The 23,721-nt window shown below is 32.8% G+C and overlaps 1 protein-coding gene and 1 long non-coding RNA gene across 2 annotated transcripts in view; both read left to right on the top strand.

The window, feature by feature from the left end:
• The window catches only part of LOC145975095 (proprotein convertase subtilisin/kexin type 4-like), a 205,024-nt gene that overhangs the window by 82,989 nt on the left and 98,314 nt on the right, over window positions 1-23,721 (top strand). The gene's annotated exons all lie outside the window — the stretch shown is intronic.
• LOC145975100 (uncharacterized) overlaps window positions 1-23,721 on the top strand; it is a 54,636-nt gene that overhangs the window by 9,583 nt on the left and 21,332 nt on the right. The window contains exon 2 of the long non-coding RNA XR_014439885.1: window positions 7,280-7,402. This is a non-coding gene — a long non-coding RNA (uncharacterized LOC145975100). The remainder of the gene's footprint in view (window positions 1-7,279; window positions 7,403-23,721) is intronic.

Below are 23,721 nucleotides of genomic sequence, written 5' to 3'. Positions count from 1 at the left end.
GCGATCCAAATTTCTCTCTCTCTTTCGACGGGCAAAAGTAAATTCTTGATTTTCCGAGTGCTCCGATTGCCTAAGATCGCCTTTCAAATCGAAGATTCCGCAGACATCTTCATGGATTCTCGATTCTACAAGAATTGCCGAGTCCATGGAATCTTAGCTCCATAAGTCATATTGTTCGACGTAGATCTCTCGTTCTCTATCTTATTCGCTATCACATATCTTCTTAGTATTTCATGGACGCTTTATGTCGAAGATCTTAAAGTTCAGATAGTTGGTCGCGCACAGATGGGATAAATTCTTGGTTTCGAAGAATTTCATACAACTTCGCATTCGATACCGCAAATGTTATTATTTTTCATTGATGATTCTTCTGTAAAATTTAATCAGTTTATGTCCTTATATGAATAGCTATCGTGTTAAGACTGCCGTTATATTAATTTGCATATTTGTTGTTTTGTAGGTTGATGAATTTATAGTACATTGTTATAGAATCAAGTCCGACACAGTCGACAATTTTCTTGGCACAAACTTCCTCTTACTGTTACCCTGAAAGTTCATACACACACGAAGCTTCGGGTAGCTTTAATAGAGCATTACATTCATTCGTTAATTTTCAAGTTCATCTAAAAATTCTTTTCTTATCGAAGCAAATAGGAAATTTTTTTTACCTATTTTTGTGTAATATATTTCCATCGGATCTTTTTATGTGTATTTTTTATCTAATTTATTGCACTAAATATTTTAATGAATTTTACTTTGAAAGAATAAATCTGTATATGTCTATAAAAGTTTAATCTATGTTCAATTCAAATATCGCTGTACACAATCATGATTTTATTTCATCACAAACTTGTGAAAGGATTTGTGAAATGGAAATTCATTTTTTAGATTCAAAACAGAGAATTTTGTGTGAAAACAAAGAATCTATATTTAATAACCTGAAAAACTGTTGGAAAAAACGTAAAGCTTTCTGTAAAATTAAAAAATAAGTAACAAGGAGATTTAGAAAAGAAAAAATATATAAAACAGAACAGAGAGTAAAAATATTATCCTCTCATAGGAGATTACCTGAGAGAGAGAGAGACTCATTAATTATTGTTCGAAAACTTGAAATATTAATTATATTTATAATGAATAAAAATCGAAACACTTGGAATCCCGCGAAGTAGGCCGCTAATTTCGGCAGCGACTTTACGGCGGACTTTTACACATCGGTTGTAAGATATCATTCCGCATAAGAGCCAATTTATGTCGTCTTCTTTGCCAAGAACGCAAAACGACGAAACGAGATGAGATACGAATGCGCAGTAAAATAACTGATCTTAATGTAATGGCAGTGAATTTAAAGGATCTCTAGTGTTTCGCGATGTTTCTCAAGACGAAGTAGCGAGGAAAGTTATTATTATGAGGATTGCTTTTTATCAGAACGCGACATACCACCAGAAGCTAGTTCCGCGATTGTTAATGTCACGAAATGAGGATAATTACTGATTCCTTTGCATTTCACCGCGAGTTTGCTCGTTAAACATTGACGTACGTGTTATTTCGTATAATGACTTACGCGCGGAGAAGATTAAGCATATTCGGGGAATTTGCGGATCGAAAACAGCCATCATAATCATGCGGTATTAATGTACTTTTCTGACATATATATAAAATTTATTTATTTTCTGCGTCTGATAAAATTATATTGGAAACTTTTTAATTACTCGTCAGTAATTTATTGTCGGATGATTATATCGCGATATAATATAATACTCGTGCATCATACATATTATGCAGAATTTAAAAAAATATGTGAGCGCACTCGTAAAGTATCAAATAACATACAGTATTAAATACGTAACGTACTACGTATTATCTTTTGAAATAATGAAATATAACATAACATATATATAACATAATAGAGTATAATTATTTCATATGTAATATGAATATATTTTATGAATATATGTATCATATTGTAAACCATAATCATGTGTTGATATTTATTTTTATGCAATTTTGAATTTCATAAGAAACAATTATAAGAAAAGTTGTAAAAAAAAATTATATTAAATCGATAATATAAGATTTAATTTACGAGCAAAAAAGGTAATAAATTATCGGAATACATGCAAAAATTCGACGTTGTCCATTTGTCTTCGCCAAATCGCAATTAATCCGTTTAATTCGATAAAATAACCGAATTCAAGTAATTTGCATTAATGAAATGTTTCACCTCTATCTCCGTTATTCTGTATCCGATTTAATTGAATAAAGCGATTGTGTTAGTCTGTGAGAAGAAATAATCGCGTCCCGAAAAGCGGATCGTTGTCTGGGAATTCTCCTGACGCGAGCTTCGCATATTTCTCGATGGTTTTATATCCCTCTACAAGGAGAGAAAGATTTACGTCGGACAATCTAGCGATTAATGTTCCGCTTCCGGGTTTTCGATCGTAGATGATGAAGTCGAATGATTAAATTGGGCGAATCGCGCGCTTCACAATGTTGGGAGTTACCGCATCTGATTACGCCGGTTAATTATCCGTACACTATTAGACAAGGATTTGAAGTTACTCACGATGAGAATTTCAAACAAGGACAAGCTTAATTCAATATTTTATATGTTTAATAAATTAATTTTATATGTTTAATAAATTAATTTATATATTTAATATAATTCTTTCTTTTTTATAAATATAATTTTGTAAGTTTTTAATATAATAAATATCTTTTTGTGTTTCTTGAGATATATAATTCTAAATAGAGTTTTATATATTTTTTTAAATTGATGTAAAATGACGTAAGCAAAATTACACATCATAAATGTCCATTGATAATTCGTGTGATGTTAAAGTTTTGATTTGCGTTATATCTGGAATTCATGAATTTAATTTTCTCTTCCTCCGTTTATTTCTGCTCGATTTGATAACTAAATAAAATCGTTATTACGAGAAAATCGATGATTCCCGAATACATTGCATGTAAGAAATTTTGCTATATTTCATGATATTTTCTCGATTTTTTTCACAGAATAAATTTAACGTTCTCGGTATTCCGAGCAGCAACTCGCTTTCGTTTCACCATGTCGTAATAAAACTCAATTCAATATTTTATATGTTTAATATATTTAATGCAATTCTTTTTCTTTTATAAATATGATTTTGTAAGTTTTTAATGTAATAAATATCTTTCTGTGTTTATTAAGATACATGATTCTAAATAGAGTTTTATATTTTTTTTAAATTGACGTAAAATGACGTAAGCAAAATTACACATCATAAATGCCCATTGATAATTCGTGTGATGTTAAAGTATGGATTTGCGTTATATCTGGGATTCATGAATTTAATTTTCTCCTCCTTCGTTTATTTCTGCTCGATTCGATAATTAAAATAAAATCATTATTACGAGAAAATCGATGATTCCCTTACATTGCATATAAGAAATTTTATTATATTTTATGGATATTTTCTCGGTTTTTTTCATAGAATAAATTTAACGTTCCCGGTATTCCGAGCAGCGACTCGCTTTCATTTCACCATGTCATAATAAAGCGAATTCCTCGATTGCTTGGAATGCATTACATCGCGAAATCTATGCTACATGCTACATCGCAATCGCTCTCTCTTTTATTTCGCGTTTCCCTTGCGTCGTCGTTATTTATGCATTCTCGTGAGAGATCTTCGACAATTCGCGCGGCCCGATCGACGAACGTCGTGTCATGAATTCCTGGACATCGCGATGTCGGTCAACATATCTCGACCTGAAATAGGAATGTCGAGGGAATCGATAAACTCGCTCTCCCGCGATATGTAGTCTGCTGCATCGTGTCTCCTCTCCCTTCTGCATGCGTTCTTTCTTCCACGCAACTTTGCGCCTACACGAAAGGGTGAATGCATTTGTTCCATCGCGAGAATTGTAGACTGCAAATGCAAAATGCAGATGTAAGCATTAAGACGAGAGCTTTCGTGCTAGAAAAATGTTCTACATTTTTACACATATATAGGAAAAAAATTGATAATAGATATATGATCGAGGAGACAGATTATTTTTCGAATAATAAAATGAATTTATATAAAACGAAATATTTCTTTATTGTATCTGAATTATGTTCTGAGTCTATGTTCGCGAGGGCAAATATTGCAAATTTTGTATTTTGCTGCCATCGGCGTAATCCATGACTACTTAATAAGTATTGCCTCTTGCTTGAGCCTCGCGGCACGGTCATTATACGCACCAATATGAATATGAGCCTATACCTTTGTATGCAAACTCGACTGGCTAACCAGAATCAAATAGCCAGAGGCTTCGTCCTGACCTAAATAGGACTTCTCGTCGTAACGACGGCGCATCCGGGGATGAGACATTTAAATTCATTCAGCCGTGTCCTGCAAATCAGGGAAAATTGCTATGCGTGGCAAAGGAAGCGGCGAGATTAACCGGCCGTTCTTCGCACAAAAAAATGCAAAAGTATTCGCGTATTATTATTCTGTTGTCACATCTCGCGTCGTTGAAATACACTTTTATATCCACCGAATGAAACTAGCTTACAGTCTACATCTATCATCCGTAGTTATACAGTAACGCGAATTTATTATATGCCCGACATATTTTCGTTGTCCGGCAGTCGCGTAATAAAATCTTGGAGAAGAATTTATATGCCTTTGCGTATTTATTCCAGCTACGCGGACATTGTCTTTTGAAATTCTTTTACTCGTATTTATAGCAGAGCATAAATCACAGAGCGTCATAAAATATTTCTTGTACTCTCTCTCTTTCGTTTCTCAGATTAATTAACTTTGCTACTAAGAAGACGAACATGATATTATATTAAATAACAGTGCGAGAGAATCAAATAAAGGTATTTTCGATTAAGAATCAGGTTGTATGACACTCGTGATTTTTAAATATCAAGACTAAGATAATTAAAGTCAAGATTGTCAAGATTGATCTTTACAAACAATATGGAGGCGACGAGTTTTAGAGACGACATTAAAATTCAGATTAAAAAAGTCCTATATTTGAGTGTTGCGCAAAGGAAGCTGCGAAATTGATCCTTCTCACAGCACAAAAGAATACAAAATTCAACGATGGCTATTCACTAGTTTAATATTACAGATACCGCTTGAAGAGGAGAAATTCGCACGCGAAACATGACCTACTTATGGTTTATTTTTTTCTTCTTTTAATCCTTTTAAATTACAGTATAATTATAATAATTATAAAATACAAGAAAAAAGAAAAGTAATATCAATAGATACTTTAATTTTGTTATATCTAGCAATTATATATTGTATAATACCAAAGTTAATAAAAGTATATTTCAAGATTTATATTGTAAGATTAATATTTTAAATAAATTCATAAATGCAAACTTTATGATATGGAAACACGGTAAGATAAATTTGATCGAAGTTGGAGCTAGATATATATTATTTGAGAAATATATATTCGCGGGTTAGTATACGTAAAAGATGACGATAGATAAAGAATGATAAAATAGTGACCTTAAATCCCATTGCATTTATTATATTACCATCGCTACTATTTTTGTATTTTATAATTTTTACACAACAGTATTAAAGCAACACTCGATTATTGACATAATTATTTAAAATAATTATTAATCAGAGATTATATGGTTGTTACCTTTATGATTATATTAGTCGCGCGCTCGCAGCAATTCACATGAGAATTTCGACCTACTTTACAAACTACGATGGATTTATTAAATCTTTAATAGGATCGGAAACTTTGAAAACGCGATATGCAACGTGCTTGCAATGTCCAGCATTGGTGAATTGTTCAATGATAAATGCATTGGTAACAAGCGATCGTGTTGCATTTCATATTTACGAATTCATCATTAAACGAGATTTATATTACAAAAGAATAAATGGCAGTAAATGATAAATAATTTTAATGTCTATTAATGTCTCTCCTCTCTCGGACGCGTTTGTTTCACAGAGCATTTTTGTCGAGAGAATGATATATTTTTTCGTAAAGTCTCAAGTATCAAAGTTAGTAGAGGGAAGAGCCAAAAATAGCGCAGAGAGGGCAGGAAACACTCGAAAATTCGATAGCCATTTACAGCACGAAAATACGATAAACCGTTCGGTAGAAACGATACACGTGGAATTGCTTCTCGATACGAACGATTGCCTTTCGCGTTCCTTTCATGTTATTGAAGACGATGAAACAGTCTCAAACATCTATCTTATGACGCTTATCACATCTTTATTAGATACATCTTGATTTTTTTTATATACGTATTTTTTTCGTGCTTTTTTTCGTTACATTATTTATTCACAGAGAAAAGAATTATTACGAAAATTTTAGAAATTTTCTTTCCAGAAGAAGTCAGTTGTCTTCGTTATAATAATTATTATTTTTTTATATTATTATTTTTTATATTATATTTATTTTTTATAATTTTTTATATTTTATATTATTTTTATATCATATTTATATTTTTTATTTTTATATTATTTTTTATATATTTTTTATATTTTTTTATATTATTTTTTTATATTATTAGAGATTATTAGTACCTTTCATAGAATTCTAAGAAGCTTATAAGCCATGAAATCAATCGTTCCTTCCTTGTCTTTAAAGTAAAATGAATGTTTGATGCAAAGAAACTCCAATTGAATGTACAAACCGGGTGCCGAAATTTTACTGCATCTTCGAGGCACGACATCGCGATAAACTGGCCTAAAAGTGGTTGAGTTTCAGGAAGTTGTTTTTCTGCACACAAACACCCATCTTGCTTTCGTCTCACTAATCTTGTATGCCGAGTGTAACGAGTTCCGCGTCCTATCGCAAGCTTGTGAGCTTACGGAGCTTACTATGCTTTCTTGCACAATGTACGACGCTTTCTCGTGCTTGCTCCTTTTCCTCCCATTTCTATGTTTTTTCCGTTTACACTTTCATGTGTACCCTCCGTCGTGTCGACGGTATCGTACATGGGAAACAATAAAATTGCGAGTCTCGTGCCGTTCCATGTTTGATAAGGTCTGCGTGACGTGAATACTTTATCGTGCTTTCTCTGATGGATGAAAATTGAGCGAATGCGATGCATAAAATAATCTTGGTCTGTTTATTATACCGACTGCCTTTGATACTTTTTTGCGTATTGCACGTGTAACGTATTAATCAACATCTCTAATTAAATAAGGCGAGATATAATCTTTTGCCTCGCCTTATATTTGCAGTCTAGCTATCATCGGCATTTTAGTATCATTGCTCTTCGCGCATATTGCTCCTATCAATATCATTTATAAACTTTGTTTAGGTCTTATGATGACAATTTCATGGATCGCATGATGTCAATAAAGGAAGAAGCATGTAACTGGAATTATGGAGATCACCGAGGGATTAATAAATTTTCATTAAGGAGAGAGGAACTTAAGTAGAGGTGATACTTTGTTATAGAGATTTTTCTGAATACCATCGAAACACTCGAGTGTCTCGTGTCTTAATAAGACTCGTTCAGAGCAACGAGGATCATAGACAGTGATTCACATCGTGATAAAGTGTTCGCTGTATGTCACGCTATGTATACAGACTGATCAGTGGGCGTGCTGCTCGTAAAGACCTTCCGTCACATGACGTTTAGTGACGGTGTAAATTAATTGCGTCGATAAGCACACAACTGTATGCACATGTAACATATATTTCGCGCTAACGCGCTGCATTATTTTCGGACATAGTAGCTCACGTTTGCATGTGCTTCTCGTTACGGTAAAAACTTTTTTTTTCCATTGAATATTTTTTTTACTTCTCTCAACAAGATCTCGGCTTATGCTGTTGCGCTGCATTCGAATAGGATGGAAATTTTGTACTCTTTTTTACATTTGTACGTTTAATTATACGTATAATTAAATTTTGTATGCACCTTCATTTTTAATATTTTAGTTTGCGTACTGATTAAACTGCCATTTTAATATCTTATTTTGCGTACTGATTAAACTGCTATTTTATTTTAATAAAATTTTCAAGACTGTTTATTTATAATTGCTTTATAATGCGTACAATTTTCTCGATTGTATTTTATTGTTGACAAATAAATTTGCAAATTTATCAGTCCTTAAAATGGCAAACCCTTGTGGTTTTAAGTTAAATATCTTTGACATAGATTGACGCCTATTTAGGGTGTGTCGGAACAACAACATATTGCTTTATACATTAAACCTAACACATGAGGTAGATTGATAGAAGTTCATCGTTCGAGATACGTCACTGATTACGTGTCGTCTAGAATCGCTAATGGATTCGCAATTTATTCATGTTACCTTCACAACAGTCTTCTTTCAGTCGAGACAAATCACCGTGATTTGTAAGTGGCACTGTTATATAGTGCTCTTAATGGATTGTACGATTGCTTTGTAAAGTAGTCGGTGATAGCTTTCGAACTGACGAAGTATGTATATTCGAATGGCATGATATATAGTTTATGCAATAGCGAAAAGGAAGACGATCAATTTTCTCTCGAAAGAAACAGAACAAAATTAAAATTTTACTCGAGACAATTTTATTTATACGATAAAGAATACGATACAATAGATAAATGTTTTTAAAACAAAACCTAGTCCAATGCGATGCAATTTATTTTTTTTAAAAGGCGGTATATATATCTAGTGGAAAAAATGAATTAACTTTGCAACTTGTTGGTTTTTAAATTTTTACTAGTATTTTGAATTAAATAAAAATTGCGCCAGTTTGCATCTGCAAATGGAACTCAATGCTTTAATTGGTTGCAACGATTCTCTATAATAGGCGTGCTTTTTATTATACGGGAACCTAGCAATTCGTGTGCGAGTTGTCTGATAGCGGATATTTAAATGCAGTGAGGTGATACACGGGCGTCACGTGTATTCGCCATCGTCGTCGTAATTACAGGGTAAGCTAAACAACGTTTCCCTCAGACCGGTAATCTTGTAATTTTCACAACAGCGTGACAATATTCTGTTACGTCGCCCGTGCAATAAACACCATCTATTCCGAGTTGCTCGTTACTAGTCGATGCGAAATTACGTCCGTGATAACAGATCGGTGAAAGTTTCTTAAAACTAATCACGAATGTTTCAACGTTTTCTCTTTTTGTCAGTTGTTGCTTGATGTCTCACTTGATATCTAACTCTATTGTTGTACTAAGTGAAAATTTTTATCGATTAAAGATATTCGAGATATTCTTATTATCTTTTTAGCTTATACATATTATGTAATTTTTCTTTGAAATTTTATTTCTCTTTTCCAAAATTTCAAATCTCTCTTTTTCAAAATCTCTAATGGAATAAAAATATTACATTAAAAAAATTTTAAACCAATTACATGTCACATGATGTACTAAAATTGGTTTAAAATTTTTTTCTGCGAAGTGTAATAATGTAATATTTCTATTCCATTACACGAAACGAACGTTCTATTCATATTTTTAGCGACACGAATTTCGCATCATATATTTCTTGCGTTAGATGAACAACAATTGTTTCTGAAGTAACAATTTTCAAGCAACTAGGCTACTTATGAGACACCAAACACTTGCAAAGTACTTAAGGTAGTTTCCCCGAGTACTCGTCGTGAAATATCGTCCAACTCAATATGGAAATTTGCCGTAGTTTGGAGCAGATCATTTTCATTCTCTTTGGAAGATTGAAATATGTCCGGATATGGAATTAAAATTATTTTTAATATTAATTCAATTACGCAAAAGTATCGGGCACGAGTAATTAATATTCCGCGTTTATAATAATTGCTCTCGCAACTGATCGATTGGATTATTTAATCGTTTAATCGCAACCGGATAAAAATCTCATTCGCAGATTTATTTAATAGAGTACATGAGAACATTAGCCGCCTATAAATGTTGGAAGCATTAAATAGCGCGTTTGTTCCTCTTGTCAAAATAATCATAAAAATTCAACAGATAGGATACGTAGCGTAGCTTGGCATCAAACTGGCAACATAAGTAATGAAAGTTGGAATTGGAAGATGGTATTAGAAAACGAGATATCAAGGTATCTGCTTTCGATAAATTTCGCCAAAAAATCGCGACTGCGATTTTTCTTCGTCGAACCGATCCACTTCGCTCCCATCTAGTTGAAATTTTCGTGAAGCGGGTCGATGTTTCGCGGCAATACGAGTCGGATCGAACGTTGTTCCCCGGGAGTATGCTGGCAAACCGCCCAGAAACATATTATATCCCCGTTCGTCGAGGGGCTGCGACCGAAGCTGGCGGGGATGCTCCAGAACTGGGGCTGGAACTACGAGATATCCGAAATCTTTCGTAATTCTAAGGTCGACTGCTTTTTGCCCAGCAAGACGCGTCTGTAGCTCATTCGTATTATTTTTGCAAGCCAAATAATCGGACAATAGTTTCGCGAAAATATAACGTAAACATTATGTTATTATTCCAAAGGCTGGACATTTTCGACCCTTCAATCGAACGCGCAAAAAATCTTTGAAAAAAAAATTAATTTATATATTAAATTCTAGTGAAATTTTATAATTTTGAAATGGAGTATTTCTTGTGGAATTTACTTATGTCAATAAAGTAATTGTATAAAAATAATATTGACTTAATACTTGATAGGTAACTTTTATTTACGAATATAACGATATTGGACTTTCTGCTGTATAAGCCGTTTAAACGCTACGCTATTGCGTTATTTGGAAGGATGACCGTCTACTTCGTAGAGAAACCGAAATCAATACTGTGGTTGGTGCTGGACCCGTGCTCAATCCCTCGGATACCCAAAATCTTGGACGAGTTGGCGATAGTTTCGCTTAGCTAAGTCATGTATCGATTCAATCTTTAGTGGACGAACTTATCTAGTTACTCGTTGATCATCGTATAATTGCTTAAAAGTGTCGTAAATTCCATCTAGAGATGTTCCAGTTGTACATCAAATATGTACGAGAAATATTAATGTTCAAATGTTACTCGCTCCGTTGCACATTCGTTCTCAGAGGTTTAATGATGAAATTAATTTTCTCTGAGAAACGGCGAGTGTCTATATAATTACAACGATTTCATTATGATAACGTTGAATTTCTTGTCGCAACGAGAATAGCAGGTCATAATTTCGTATAAAACTTTCGTCTCTCTTTTATTTGATGAGAATAAATGAGAACTGCAGTGAGCAAATCAAGTCCTTGAATTAAATACTCTGCATTAATTATATGACTTCGACGAGCATAATGAGAAATTAAGCTTTCGTTAATTAATATATGAGATTAATTACCATTTCTGTTATCCAACGAGCAAATTAAAGTAAGTTTATCAAGTTTTATTTTCGTCCGTTTTATATCTGTTCGAAAAATTTTATAATATCTTGATTTTCAGAGCAAATATATATGTATATGTATCTCTAGCGAGAACAGAAATTTCTTTGAAAGTGAATGATTGTGATATGACATTTCGCACACTTTCGACAATCTTTCAATGACAAACACTGAATGGTGCAGTTGATCCGATAAATATATATGTACAATCTATCAATGTGCCAATAAAATATTGCTATATAAATCAATCCCGCGGTGTCTCGTAAATAAATCGAGAATTCCAGCCTGCACACATCTTGATAATGCGGTTGGATGTCTCTTTCGCGATGCATTCGACACTTGAAAGCAACTCGGCGCGTACGTGTATCGCAGCATCCGCGTCAGGTATCCTCGTGAACACAATCGATACCGGGTGTTCGTGAAAAATGACGATCATAGCAGGCGAGCGAATATATATATTTGATATTCCATAATATATCAAACATTGCGATTTAATTACAATTAACACGGTGTACTATTGATGATCATCCCAGACGAATTATTTAACGCTATAAAATACTGATGTAGATCGTGTTTCTACAGAAATAATTGTTGAAATATGTGTTGAAAAAGATAAAGTAATTTTTAACTTCTGTTCATTTTACGCGATTACTCAAATTAGTCAAATTAAAATACAAATGATATAAATTATTATATGTTAAATTTCTATAATTTCGACTTACAATCCGTTGCGTAAATTAATTTTGCAAGTATAAATGGTAGATTCGAAAAATCATATTTTTCATTTTTCATATTACATTATTCATATTTAAATGCACATCTTTCAATTTGAAGTTTTCATAAAGTGAAAGACCTCATTTAAGTCTAATTTTCTTTATTAACGATCAATTTTCTCTACAAGTTGATAAAATTATAGGAAGTTATATTATTTATCTCATATATTCACCCATGTTATCTTGCATAATTCGCTTCTCCGATGATATATTCGAAGGAAAACGCGTTTATCCGGTGCATTTACCCCCGGATGACTCGTCCGGAATGACGGCGGTCATCTCGAGAGCGAACTGTATAAATTCGCCTCTATCCACACAGAAGCGAAATAGCGCGTTGGCGCTCTCATCAATCCACGTCGAGCAACGTCATATCGCCGTTCCGATTTGCGGCTTGCCTCTCAATGCCGAATACTCATCGGGGCCGACGTGGCACAAAAAGGACCTCGGCGTCGAATTGTGCCGTACCGATGTGTCAGGCCGGTATGACGCCTATCGAAGAGTTTCGGAACTGGACGACTTTCGAAAAATTACCGGTTGACATGCGAACTTGGAGCGCCATGTTCGCATGTGAAATTGTGTAAATAATCGATTAGCCAAATCCGTTATTCGTTCACAAACTTTCAGCGCGATGTATTTCAGCGTTAATCGTCGATCAAACATGTACGTCGGTTTTTCCTCGGCGAAAGATTGAATGGAGAATCTGAAAAATTTCTGCAACGCTTCCTCACTCTCGATTTTAAATCCCTTGGCAATTGCTTCGAATTAAGTTTCCATTAAAGCGCAGTGTAAATTTACCCACAAGCGAAATTCTTAACTAAAAAATTTCACGTCGTATATTTTTTAAGATTTTTGAATTAAGTTTCCATTAAAGTGGAGTATAAATTCAGCCACGAGCGAAATTCTCAACTAAAAAATTTTACGTCGTATATTTTTAAAAATTATATAAGATTCTTATACTCTTTTATAAACCAAGGAAGTTTTTACACGCGCAGGATATTAATCTTTTGATCTCTTTTTTATATTTATAACCGTAACCATTAGCGTATATATTGCATAAATATTATATAAAAGTAAAAATAATTTATTAACGTGAGAAAATTCTATGATAACCGCAAATCGTTCGTTTCCTTCGCGTGACGATTTATCTCAACGGCGATGATTTTTATTTCGGGCCGGATTCGCGTTGCTATTTCAATTTGCAGGCTGCCACTCAGAGCTGCCCTCGTTAGGTTTCGGCGAGAGTAATGGGACGCGGAGTAAATTGCACGTCTGACGTGAGTCGTCGCATTAGGCCAGCTGCATCCAGACTGCATCCAAGCAGCGACAGCGAAAGAGAAACTCTTCACCGATAGTAGTTTCGCACATTTAGTTGCACATACGTCAGCCAAAATTCGTTATTAACTAAGATCGGTATATTTCAATCTTGTAGAGATTGAAGCGATTAAATGTATTCGATCATACATTTCTTCGCTCGTAATCTTTCAATTAAATTATTAATATCAATTGCAATATATTTTTATTTATTAGTTTATTTTTATTTATTTGTTATATATGTGTATGAGTTTTATTTATATTTTATATTTATGAGGGCTTATTTTCTTACTAAAGACTATCTTTATTTAGTGCGAATAATCAATCTTTATTACGTATATGGTACAACTTGCGTGAATTGTTACGGGATTCTTTTCCGACAGATTTTATTTTTCGTTTCTCTAAGAAAACATTTCTCGATTGACTCGACATTAACACGTTTCCAGGATGTAATTGTAAATTTTCGTTCGACATTTACAGCGGCGTCATTTGAACTTGCCCGATGTAGTTACACGACCTGAAGAGGCGGCTAACTTTTTCCGGGATTATCTTTGAAGTTGCAATAAGTACTCCGAGCGCCGTGGCGATAAAAACTTGCGATTTCTTACCTGCCGTACGGGGGAAGATAACGTTATTGGAGAGTCGATGGAGGAAGCTTAGTTCGCAAACGCGTTATCCTTCCGCAAATGGTTCCTTGTTAGGATCGGAGGGAGACAAGGCGGGGGCGGGAAAAGGGGAGAGATGAGAGGAGAGGTGGAGGAAGGAAAGTATAATAGGAGACACTATTTCCTATTAAAGTTATACAGAATGCTAGCGTGGCGCGCCAGAAAGTTCACGGCCGTAATTGTAACGACTTGCCACTGTAATAACCCGCTTCTGCTCGATGCAATTTACGCCTTAACTGCGGCGCGCGCATTATTACGCGGCTGGATATATTCGCTTGAGAGATTAGTTTCCGTTAGCTTGGTCGCTATCATCGGTTACGAGCGACTCTTCGTCGCATTATCGAAGGACCGGAGAATCTCAGAGAGAGAGCGATATAAAAATTTCAATTTCCACGACTCTCTGATTTCTGTCGCCTCGTCGCAATCATCGTCGTGGTCATTTCACTATTTTCCGTTGCTGCAGCGCCGAGAAATTGACAATTTGCGGATGCTACGATGTCTTATTATCTTCTTCTTTAAGTGCTTTGCACTATTAAACATTCACACGTTGTTTAAGTATAAAGATTTTCTCGATTTTGCCACATTTATCTAAATTTATTTTTAATTGATTACTAAGATTCAAGGATTTTTGATAAAAGAGTCTGTAAAAATAAAAATCTTGATGCACACATATAGTGAATATTTATTTTAAAACATCTTAAGATCGATTGCTAGATGTTCTAGCAAAAGTATCGAAGTACATCGAGATTCAAGGATTTTTGAATCGTAAAAGAATCCGCATAAATAAAAATCTTGATAATACAATATTTATTTTAAGACATATTTTCTTGAAACCATTTGTTTTTTTATCTTTCTTCATACAAAATAGATTTACTTGAATATATTTCTCTTTTCGTATGAATTTTAACAATGTAGATGTGCGATCAAACATTCTCTCTAGGAACATTTTACGAAGATATATATATAACTTCCGCGCACGAAGGAAATATATATGCATGAGATGAAACACACAAATAAGAAGCAAGAATAAAAAGCGTGTGGTTAAATTATTGTAACATTCCTTTTTTTCAACTTTTTCCTCGCATAATTTCACACACACTCGGCATAATAATTATTCGGATATATGGATAAGCGGATAAACGAAGATCACGCCATACTCGAAAATTTCACATGCAACACAGGTTCGTGTTTGTAAATATTTCTTTCTACATAAATATTTCGATAACGTAAGCCGATTTCGTCGGAGAAGAGGAAGGAGCTTTACTATGAAATCAGATACTCGCGGAAATAATTGCAAAATGTAAAGCGATTATCGAAAAATACAAAATGCGCTCCGTTCATCGTCATTTAGATTCCATGTTTTTTTGCTTTGATTATTATTATGTCGTATAAACAAATAAAGATTCGTATAAAAATTGATTGTGTCTTTTTATCTTTATTTTATGCGATCGGAATTAATTTTTTAAGAAAATACTTGTAGAATTTAATTAAATATTGAATGCATGCAGGAATTCATGTGATAAAAATCCAGTGAAAGTTATGGTTCCTCCGTTGCCTTACACCTCATTAGAGCAATTATCGTCAATATTTCTGAAACTTTTATATAAATAAAAATTAGGAAAGAGCGAAAGTAAGCTTGATTTTATTACGCATTATGCATTATGCATTATACATTATGCATTATGCAAGTCGGAGTCGCGTAAACGCAAGAAACGCGTTTATATGTTGCCAATGCTATCGCCGATGTAAATGAACTGGACCAAGAGCATGTTATGATCGTTAATCCTTTGAAGGCTTCTTTTGTGCGCGTCAAACGAGCGGCTCTGCACACAAATAAGCCCGGTATTGAATATGCCAAAGCCGACCTGAATGATGCCTGGCGCCACAAGCGAATGGGAGCTGCAGTCGCGAGGAGAGGCCAGCGTTGAGAGAATCATGTGTTACAGTTTAAATGCCCTGCAGATATGTGTGGCAAATAATACCGGAAACGAGAGAAGGTACTTTCAGTTACGAGCGAACATCGACCGTGCAGAAAGTTGAAGAATAATATTTCCGGGTTCGGCAAGTTTGAAACATTCGCATAAATAAATTGTGCTTTTTCTTGCGCGAATACATGTTCCCAGAGGCTCTCGGATGCACATACGTGTGGTATATTATGAAAAACAAAGATACCACTCCGAATGCTGTACTTTTTCATTCGATATGGTATTTTGTAGATATCTAGCCAATATCGTGCATAAAATATTAATGTTAAAAATATCCAATGCCGAAAGCGTATTTCACGTATAAATACGAGTACATTGAAAGATATTACAGTTTTTACTAACAATGCTCATTCTGCTTAAATATCGAAAATAGTTGAGTTACAAGCAATTAGATATGAAAGTTATTATACAATGAAAGTTTTTCCATGAAAACTAAACTTTTACACAATATGTAATTAAATAATAAAAATTCTACTCTCGTGTGAATTCTAAACTTTATCTTTTTCAGTATTATAATTGAGATTCTATTATTCAGATATTTAATCCTTAAGATTACATCATTTTAACCCTATCGATATTTTAACAATAGAATATTTCAAAGGCTTTAATCATTAAAAAAAGGTTTAAGATTTATTTTCTAGCTTTTGTATTGTACATGATCATTCTCTACAGATGTCAAGTAATATATATATATGTACATAAATTTTTATAGATCTTCTTAAGCATTTTGAGACAGTTAAAATTGCGACAAGACATTATAATCTAGGAACAGAGCAAAAAATATGTGTTCTACAAAGATTAATTATTAGTGTTGGGAATAAATGATTTCTCCTTAAAAGAAAAAATCAACTGATGCAGATTTAACAAAGTATAATTTTTATAATTAATATACGGCGTTCTTTCGAATATGTAATTATAGCGAAATCGAAGTATATTGCGTTGTTTCGGAAAATATAGCCCGATACCTTTCACTAAACAATGCCAGCGCAAGGAAATTATGCAGGACCGAAAAGCCACTCTCGGGGTCGACGATGCGCGACCTCGTAGTTAATTCGTCGTTTTTATCGATGTCATAAAACGCGATCGGCTGTACTGCAGTTCCCGCGAGTTCAAGCGCTTGCACCCTCCTTTCTCTTCCGTCCGATAATTCGCCGACATCATAAAGGAAACGCAAAGTTAAGGATCGCCAGTTTTACCGGATCAAGGATATGTGTGTGAAAGTCTCGATTCGATATTTCCGTTCGGCGACGCGCCGACATATTCTCTGCATATGTATGTGTGTGTGCGTGTGTGCATATGAAAAAAAAATTAAGAAAAACAATTTGAATATAATAATAAAGATAATATTAAATTAATAATAAGTTTTAATATTAATATTTATATATTTATATTTAATATTAATATTAATATTTAATATTAATATTAAATAATAAAGATAATAATACAGATGATCATTTTTATTATCATTACATAATAAATATTTCAAGGCATTTTCTTAAAAGAGAGTTTACATTTATATATAACATATATTTTTAAAATATACTTTTAACACAATTTGATACAAATTGACGTGACATATCTATATTTTTGTGAATTGTACAAAAAATATCCATAGCGTAGAAACAAGAAAAACGACGTCACTAATCTAATGTGCACCGTGTTAGAAAAGAATAGCAATGGACATGATGAAACGATGCGAGCTCGAAAAGGACGATGGATGACGGATCTTTTACAGTTCACAGCCGATGAGCACGCGTTGTTGTAAAAGATCCCGAACCGAAACGTGGAACGGTGTCAAATGATAGCAAAGTTCGCCGCGACTTAACATGTAGTGCAATCGCATTTGCGATTTATGGATTCTAAACTCATATTTGAAAGTCGTAAATCTAAGGGAGACGCGATTTAGAACGAGCTACATTGTGATTCTATATGTTTAAATCCCCGATTAAACAAAAAAATTTTCCGTAAGAACTCTCCGCATTTTGTGCAGTTTTTAAGATTATATAAATTTTAATATTATATATCATTTTTTTAAATGTTATTATTTATTATTACGACTCATATATTTTTATAGAATATTATTGGTTTATTTGTATTATAATATATTATAATATTTCTCTCTCTTGTTTTATAATATTTTATTATTTTATGGAAATAGTAACAATTGCGAATAGTAAAATTGCAGTAGTAGACTGTGCGTAATATTCTGTATATTACATGCATATAAATATGCATATATAAAATATATGTTTTTTTCAGAAGATCTAGGGAAAATTTCAAAATTTTTATTCCCAGCTTTCACGATTGCTCCTCATGATTGCCTCTGACATTTTTCTTTTTTTTTATAAACTATTCTCTTTCCTTTGTGTAATAACAATTGCATCTGATTATTTTCACAAAGGAATGTAATACACACATACATAACATACATACTTTCTCTCTCTTTTATTTGAGACATAGGATGTCAGAGATAAAAGAAAAATAACGCCGAGGAAGTAGGATTTATGTACCAGGTTTCAGGTACTGTCTGGATCAATTGGACACCACGCTCTTTATAGCGAGTATTATTTGATGCGTTGTACGACCAGAAATTCGCCTCGAAATCCATAAATCTGGAACGTGCGTGCTCTTCACTCCATTTGATATTCAACACAAGTACGCGCTCCATAATCTTGCTCTTTTCAAGTCGTGATACTTAAGCTTTGAAATAAGCTTTTTCAAATGCAAAATTGCGTTTTTATTTATTTTTATTTGTACTATATTTTTACTTGTTTTTATATATTTTATGTGATAAAAATAAGAACTTGTTTTTATACTTGTGTTTACAATAGAATAAATGAGGAACAACCGTGGAAGCCAAAAATAAAAATTTTGAGATTTTCTTATAAGTCTTCTGAGAGAGAAAAATATATATATTTTACATAAATATGTAGCTTATATGTATATATGATAAAAAGAATAATAAATTTGTATTTTAAAATATTCTTTACTATTTTAGACAAAACTTAAATCTAGTATTTACACTATTTTTACGACTATTCTAATATCAAACATTTTATTATTTGAAATAATAATTTAATGTAGAATGAAATAAATGAACGTTTTCAAGTTAATTGAAAAATGTTGGATAGGGCTTTAATTTGCAGCGCGCCCCGTAATTACCATCTCTAATCGTGGATTTGACCCTAATTTGTTCACGAGCGTTCATCCAGAGGAGATTTAGACGAGAAGTCGGTAGTAACTTTCAGCTCGCACACTCCGAATCGGTTCTCTGCGTCGTGTATCTCTCCGCGAGTTATACTCGCGCCCTTCGGATCTCGCAGCCGCGCATAAAATCCACTTTGAATAGGGTGCTACGCTAGGATGGCTTTTTGGGAGAAACTCGAGAGAAATATTTCCGGAATGGTAAACGAAGGTGCAATTCGGCGAGAGCATAAGGGGAACGAGATGGATGAGAGCGGGAGAAAAATAATGGAGAGAAACGCGCGCACGAATCTGAAGGTTGCGATGGTTGCTCGTGACAGATCGCAGGATCTGTCGGATGAATGGTGTTTCCGTTTGTTTTCAATTTTATTCCTGAGATATCAAGTTTTGTTTTTCAAAGATATTTTAAGATGTCTTCTGAATTATGAAGACCGATTTCGTCTTAGTCAGTACTCATTAATCGCAGAAAGAACAACGTATGAAATTTTGATTGATTACGATTATAAAATTGATTATTGTGGCTATCGTTCATTCTAATTAAAAAAATATCTACATAAAAATTAAAAATTCTTCCCAAATTGAAGTTGTTAAAAATTCTGGCCAATTTCCTTCATCTATTCATACACAAAGAAAAACATTTCTGTTTGTTTGACTGATATTTGTTTCGCTAAAAAAAAATGATTTTATATAAAACATTATTTGTTTGAATAAAAATTTTCTCTGTGTATATAAAAAGTTTGGCTTAGTATATTATTATCATAAACTAAAAAATATACACAAACGTAAAGAAGCGACAAAAGAAGTGAATCTTTTTAAAAAGAATTATGTGCAAACGCGAGTAGAGAACGCGAGAATAAAATAAATTTGCAATGAGAAAAAGCGGAAAGAAAGCAGAAAGAAAGTCGAGGAAAATGGTACTCATTATTTTGCGGGTTCGTGGCAATCCGTGATTATTTTCTGGTTGATCGACATCTTTTCCACCGTTTTCCTTTCGATCTTTTTACGAGAGGAAAAGCATGGTCCACCCAAAGATTTTCTTTTCATGACCCTCCATTAAAGAGTGCCTTTCACATTTGTTACTCTTAGGATATTCTAGAGAGTGTATCGGACATCATGTATTATTTTCCTAGAAGATATATTATTTGTTTTAGAATAAAGATTTATTTCTTATTAATCTCTCTATTTTAATTTATTTCTTATTAATAAGGATTTATTTCTATTTAATTTTTCAGTGATTTTTATTTTAGCGATGTTTTATTATTGATCATCACGTTATCATTAATAATTAAAATATCTGGAGGGAAAATAAAACAATTTTTAATTATATTGTTTTGAAAGAAAACTTTAAATTTTGCATAAATGTAGAAGATTTATCAAATTTTTATATCTATATAATTGAAATTAAAATATAATAATAGGAAAGAAATATCGTAGAACAAATTAGTATAATTATATAATGTTTTAATAAATAATATTTTATTACTTCTCTAATCTATTTTCTTTCTGATAAATTTTAACATTTATAATCATGGAATTTTAGATGGAATACTTAATATGTGAATAGTTCTCCAGTTTTACAGTTCGTTCTAATTTTTTTCTTTATTTCTATGAAACATAGAATAAAATCTGAAGAAAAAACGATAATGTACGATATTTTCCCTTCAAAACACCTTGAATTATTATTTAAACTTTTGCACAAATCTGCTAAAATTTAACTGAATATAAAGAATATTAAAAATTGTTAAGTTGCTGATTTAAGAATCTAAATGATTTGTAAAATTTTTAGACGATTGATTCGCTATTATTAATGATTATTGTGATAAATCAACTTCGTATATTCTCAAATTTTATATAAATTTATTATTTCGCGAGATCTTGCGACAAAGAAATTAAGCATTTTATAAATTCATTTTCTTCGCAGAAATTGAATTCTCTTTTGAAGGCGATGTATTTCCAAGGCATTTCATCGAACAGGAATGTTCGCAACGGCAGGATATAAAACGTAGTTTCTTTCCGCGAGAAATATCCCTGCGGTGAGTCGCAAAGTATCCATTCGATTTGAATAGGTTTGACAGGTGGCGATAAAAAGTCTCAGTACCAATAACGTGAAATAAAAATCGGATGCCTCGATAGTATTTCGTTCGGGCTGTAATTTTCCACTAGTCAAAGAATAAAAATTTTTATCACGGTAATGCGGAGACCGAAGAGAGGAAAGTAAAGAAGGAAAAAGAGATATGTTCATATGAGAGCGATCGAGCTCGTTCTGCAAATCTTCCGCGAACGTTTCGCGTAATATAGTGCGATATCCAGCCGCAACTCTTGCCGTTTGAGAAAAATTCGAGTAGCGAATCCTGAAAGAATTTTCTTCAGGGACGAGCGAGGAGATGACACTCATAAAACGACTCCCGTTTTTATTTTTTTTTGGTTGCACGATGTGTGAAAAAATTATTTTATACCATACACATGTCATCAAGTCATTATGAAATATAAATTAATTTAGCAGTTATGCGTCGAGAAACCTTACGTCAAATTCGATAGATATTATCTGAAGATAAACCGCAGAAATGGATACAAATTGATGTCGCATGGCAGCAATCGCGGAAAATAAAAGTCGCTATCGCGAAATGCTGAATTCATTAAATTTCCGCATGAACGATTAGAGACTACTTTGATATTGGCAAACGAGAATATCGGCAGCATGTAATCCAAAGCGATTTACGATAAAGCTATGTTTTGAGTGGAGCGGAAAATAATGCTGTTGCAGATGAATAAAATTCGTTGATAAAACTTTATGCAGATTTATCATTGATTGCGCAACATATTATATGGTTCAATCAATAGAATATTCAAAGACCATTCTTTTGTTTGCATTATTATCTATCTCCAATATATTTCGCGATATTTCAAATTAAACTTCAAGCACGATTTATCATTTTAATTTGGAGCTTAATGTTAATAAAATATTTGAAATAAAAATGAGGAAAAGAGAGTTTATTGGAAAAATGATATTTGGAAAAGCATTTTAATTTTATATTCATTAAATAATTTCTTTTTACACTCTGACGTAGTTTGATCATATCTAACTTTTTAAATTATTAATGAGAAAATTAAGACTGTTCTGCTACTTTAAGTAACTTCTAAATATAACACATATAAATTACATAAGCTTACACACATGAACGAATTAATTCTCTTGCGATTCTGCAATATCGTGTGAAATGACATTTGATATCGAAGTGTTTCGCAAAAGAAATTACGAGAGAAGAGAGTAGGTGAGCTGTTTAAAGGTTACTAGAGACTAGAAACATCCTATGCAGACATTAGATACTTTATGCGGAAGAACGCAAAGTGAATCGTTACCAGCCTAAAATATCACATTGTGTTTTATATTTATGTTAGAATATCCCAAAGTTATCGCACATTCTTTCAATCATAAAAAAGATTATATATATAATTCCTAGATTATATAAAATTCTTTACAAAGTAATCTTTAAGCATGCAAATATATCTGAGAAATTTAGTTTACTTTAATTTTACATGGATTTTAATAGAACTATCAAGATTAAGATATATCGTAAGCATATAATATTATATAAAGAAAGTGAAAAAGAAAATGCAAAAAAAATCTTTCATCTGACCATTTTGCTCATAGCGCGAACATTTACAGATAGAAATTGCAATTTCACCGAGCGGATGTGATCGATAGACTTGCACTTTCTTCGGGTGTGTCGAGCTGGTGCAATAGCACCGATGCACGAAAACGACGGCGAATAAAAGGATACAGGCTGCTCGTGAGTTATATTTCGTAAGGTAACTGAAGTTACCTGCCCGTCCGAGCAGGATCAACAGGTAGCTCTTATCAGGAGCGTATTACCAAGAGGAGAATGGCATGACGTATCTTGGAGATTGAAAGTAGATTTGATCAGTGCAGAAACTGCTCGTTAAATTTATGTTTTACTTATTATTTTTTATGATAAGACATTTAATAAAATAAGAGCGCATCAAAAATATCGTTCTCTTAAATATTATGAGAAGTTATAATTATGAAATTAGAGGCATTATACTATTAGATATTCTTATAGATGTTATTAACAAGTATATTATAAAGTCTGATTATATTTAAGAGATAAAAAAACGATGATTTTGATTTTTTTCAAAATTTTAAATAAATTGAGATAATATTTTTTAATATTATAATATTAGTATTTTTAATATTTTTAATATATTTAATATTTTTTAATATTATAATATTAAAATATATTTATCACATTGTGAAAGGGAGAATAATGGTTTAAAATTTTTCAATTTTTTGCTGCATGCAATCCAATTTTGACAAAATTCTCTCTGGCACATGAATTGCGGCTGACAAGCCTTTCTAACAATCTATACTAGATGTGCCGGTGTTTGTGTGCTGAGTGGCTTTTAGCGGCGTTCAACGTGAAATGACCACTAAATCGACTTGTACCCGAAAATAGGAAAGAAGAGGTGCTTTACCAATTTTCTCCGGCGTTT

The sequence above is a fragment of the Camponotus vicinus genome, unplaced genomic scaffold, assembly GCF_025532165.1.
Source record: "Camponotus vicinus isolate PSW18456_S1 unplaced genomic scaffold, iyCamVici1.0 SCAF_7, whole genome shotgun sequence".
In the NCBI taxonomy this organism is placed as follows: domain Eukaryota; kingdom Metazoa; phylum Arthropoda; class Insecta; order Hymenoptera; family Formicidae; genus Camponotus; species Camponotus vicinus.
This window is presented reverse-complemented; position numbering and strand designations above follow the sequence as displayed.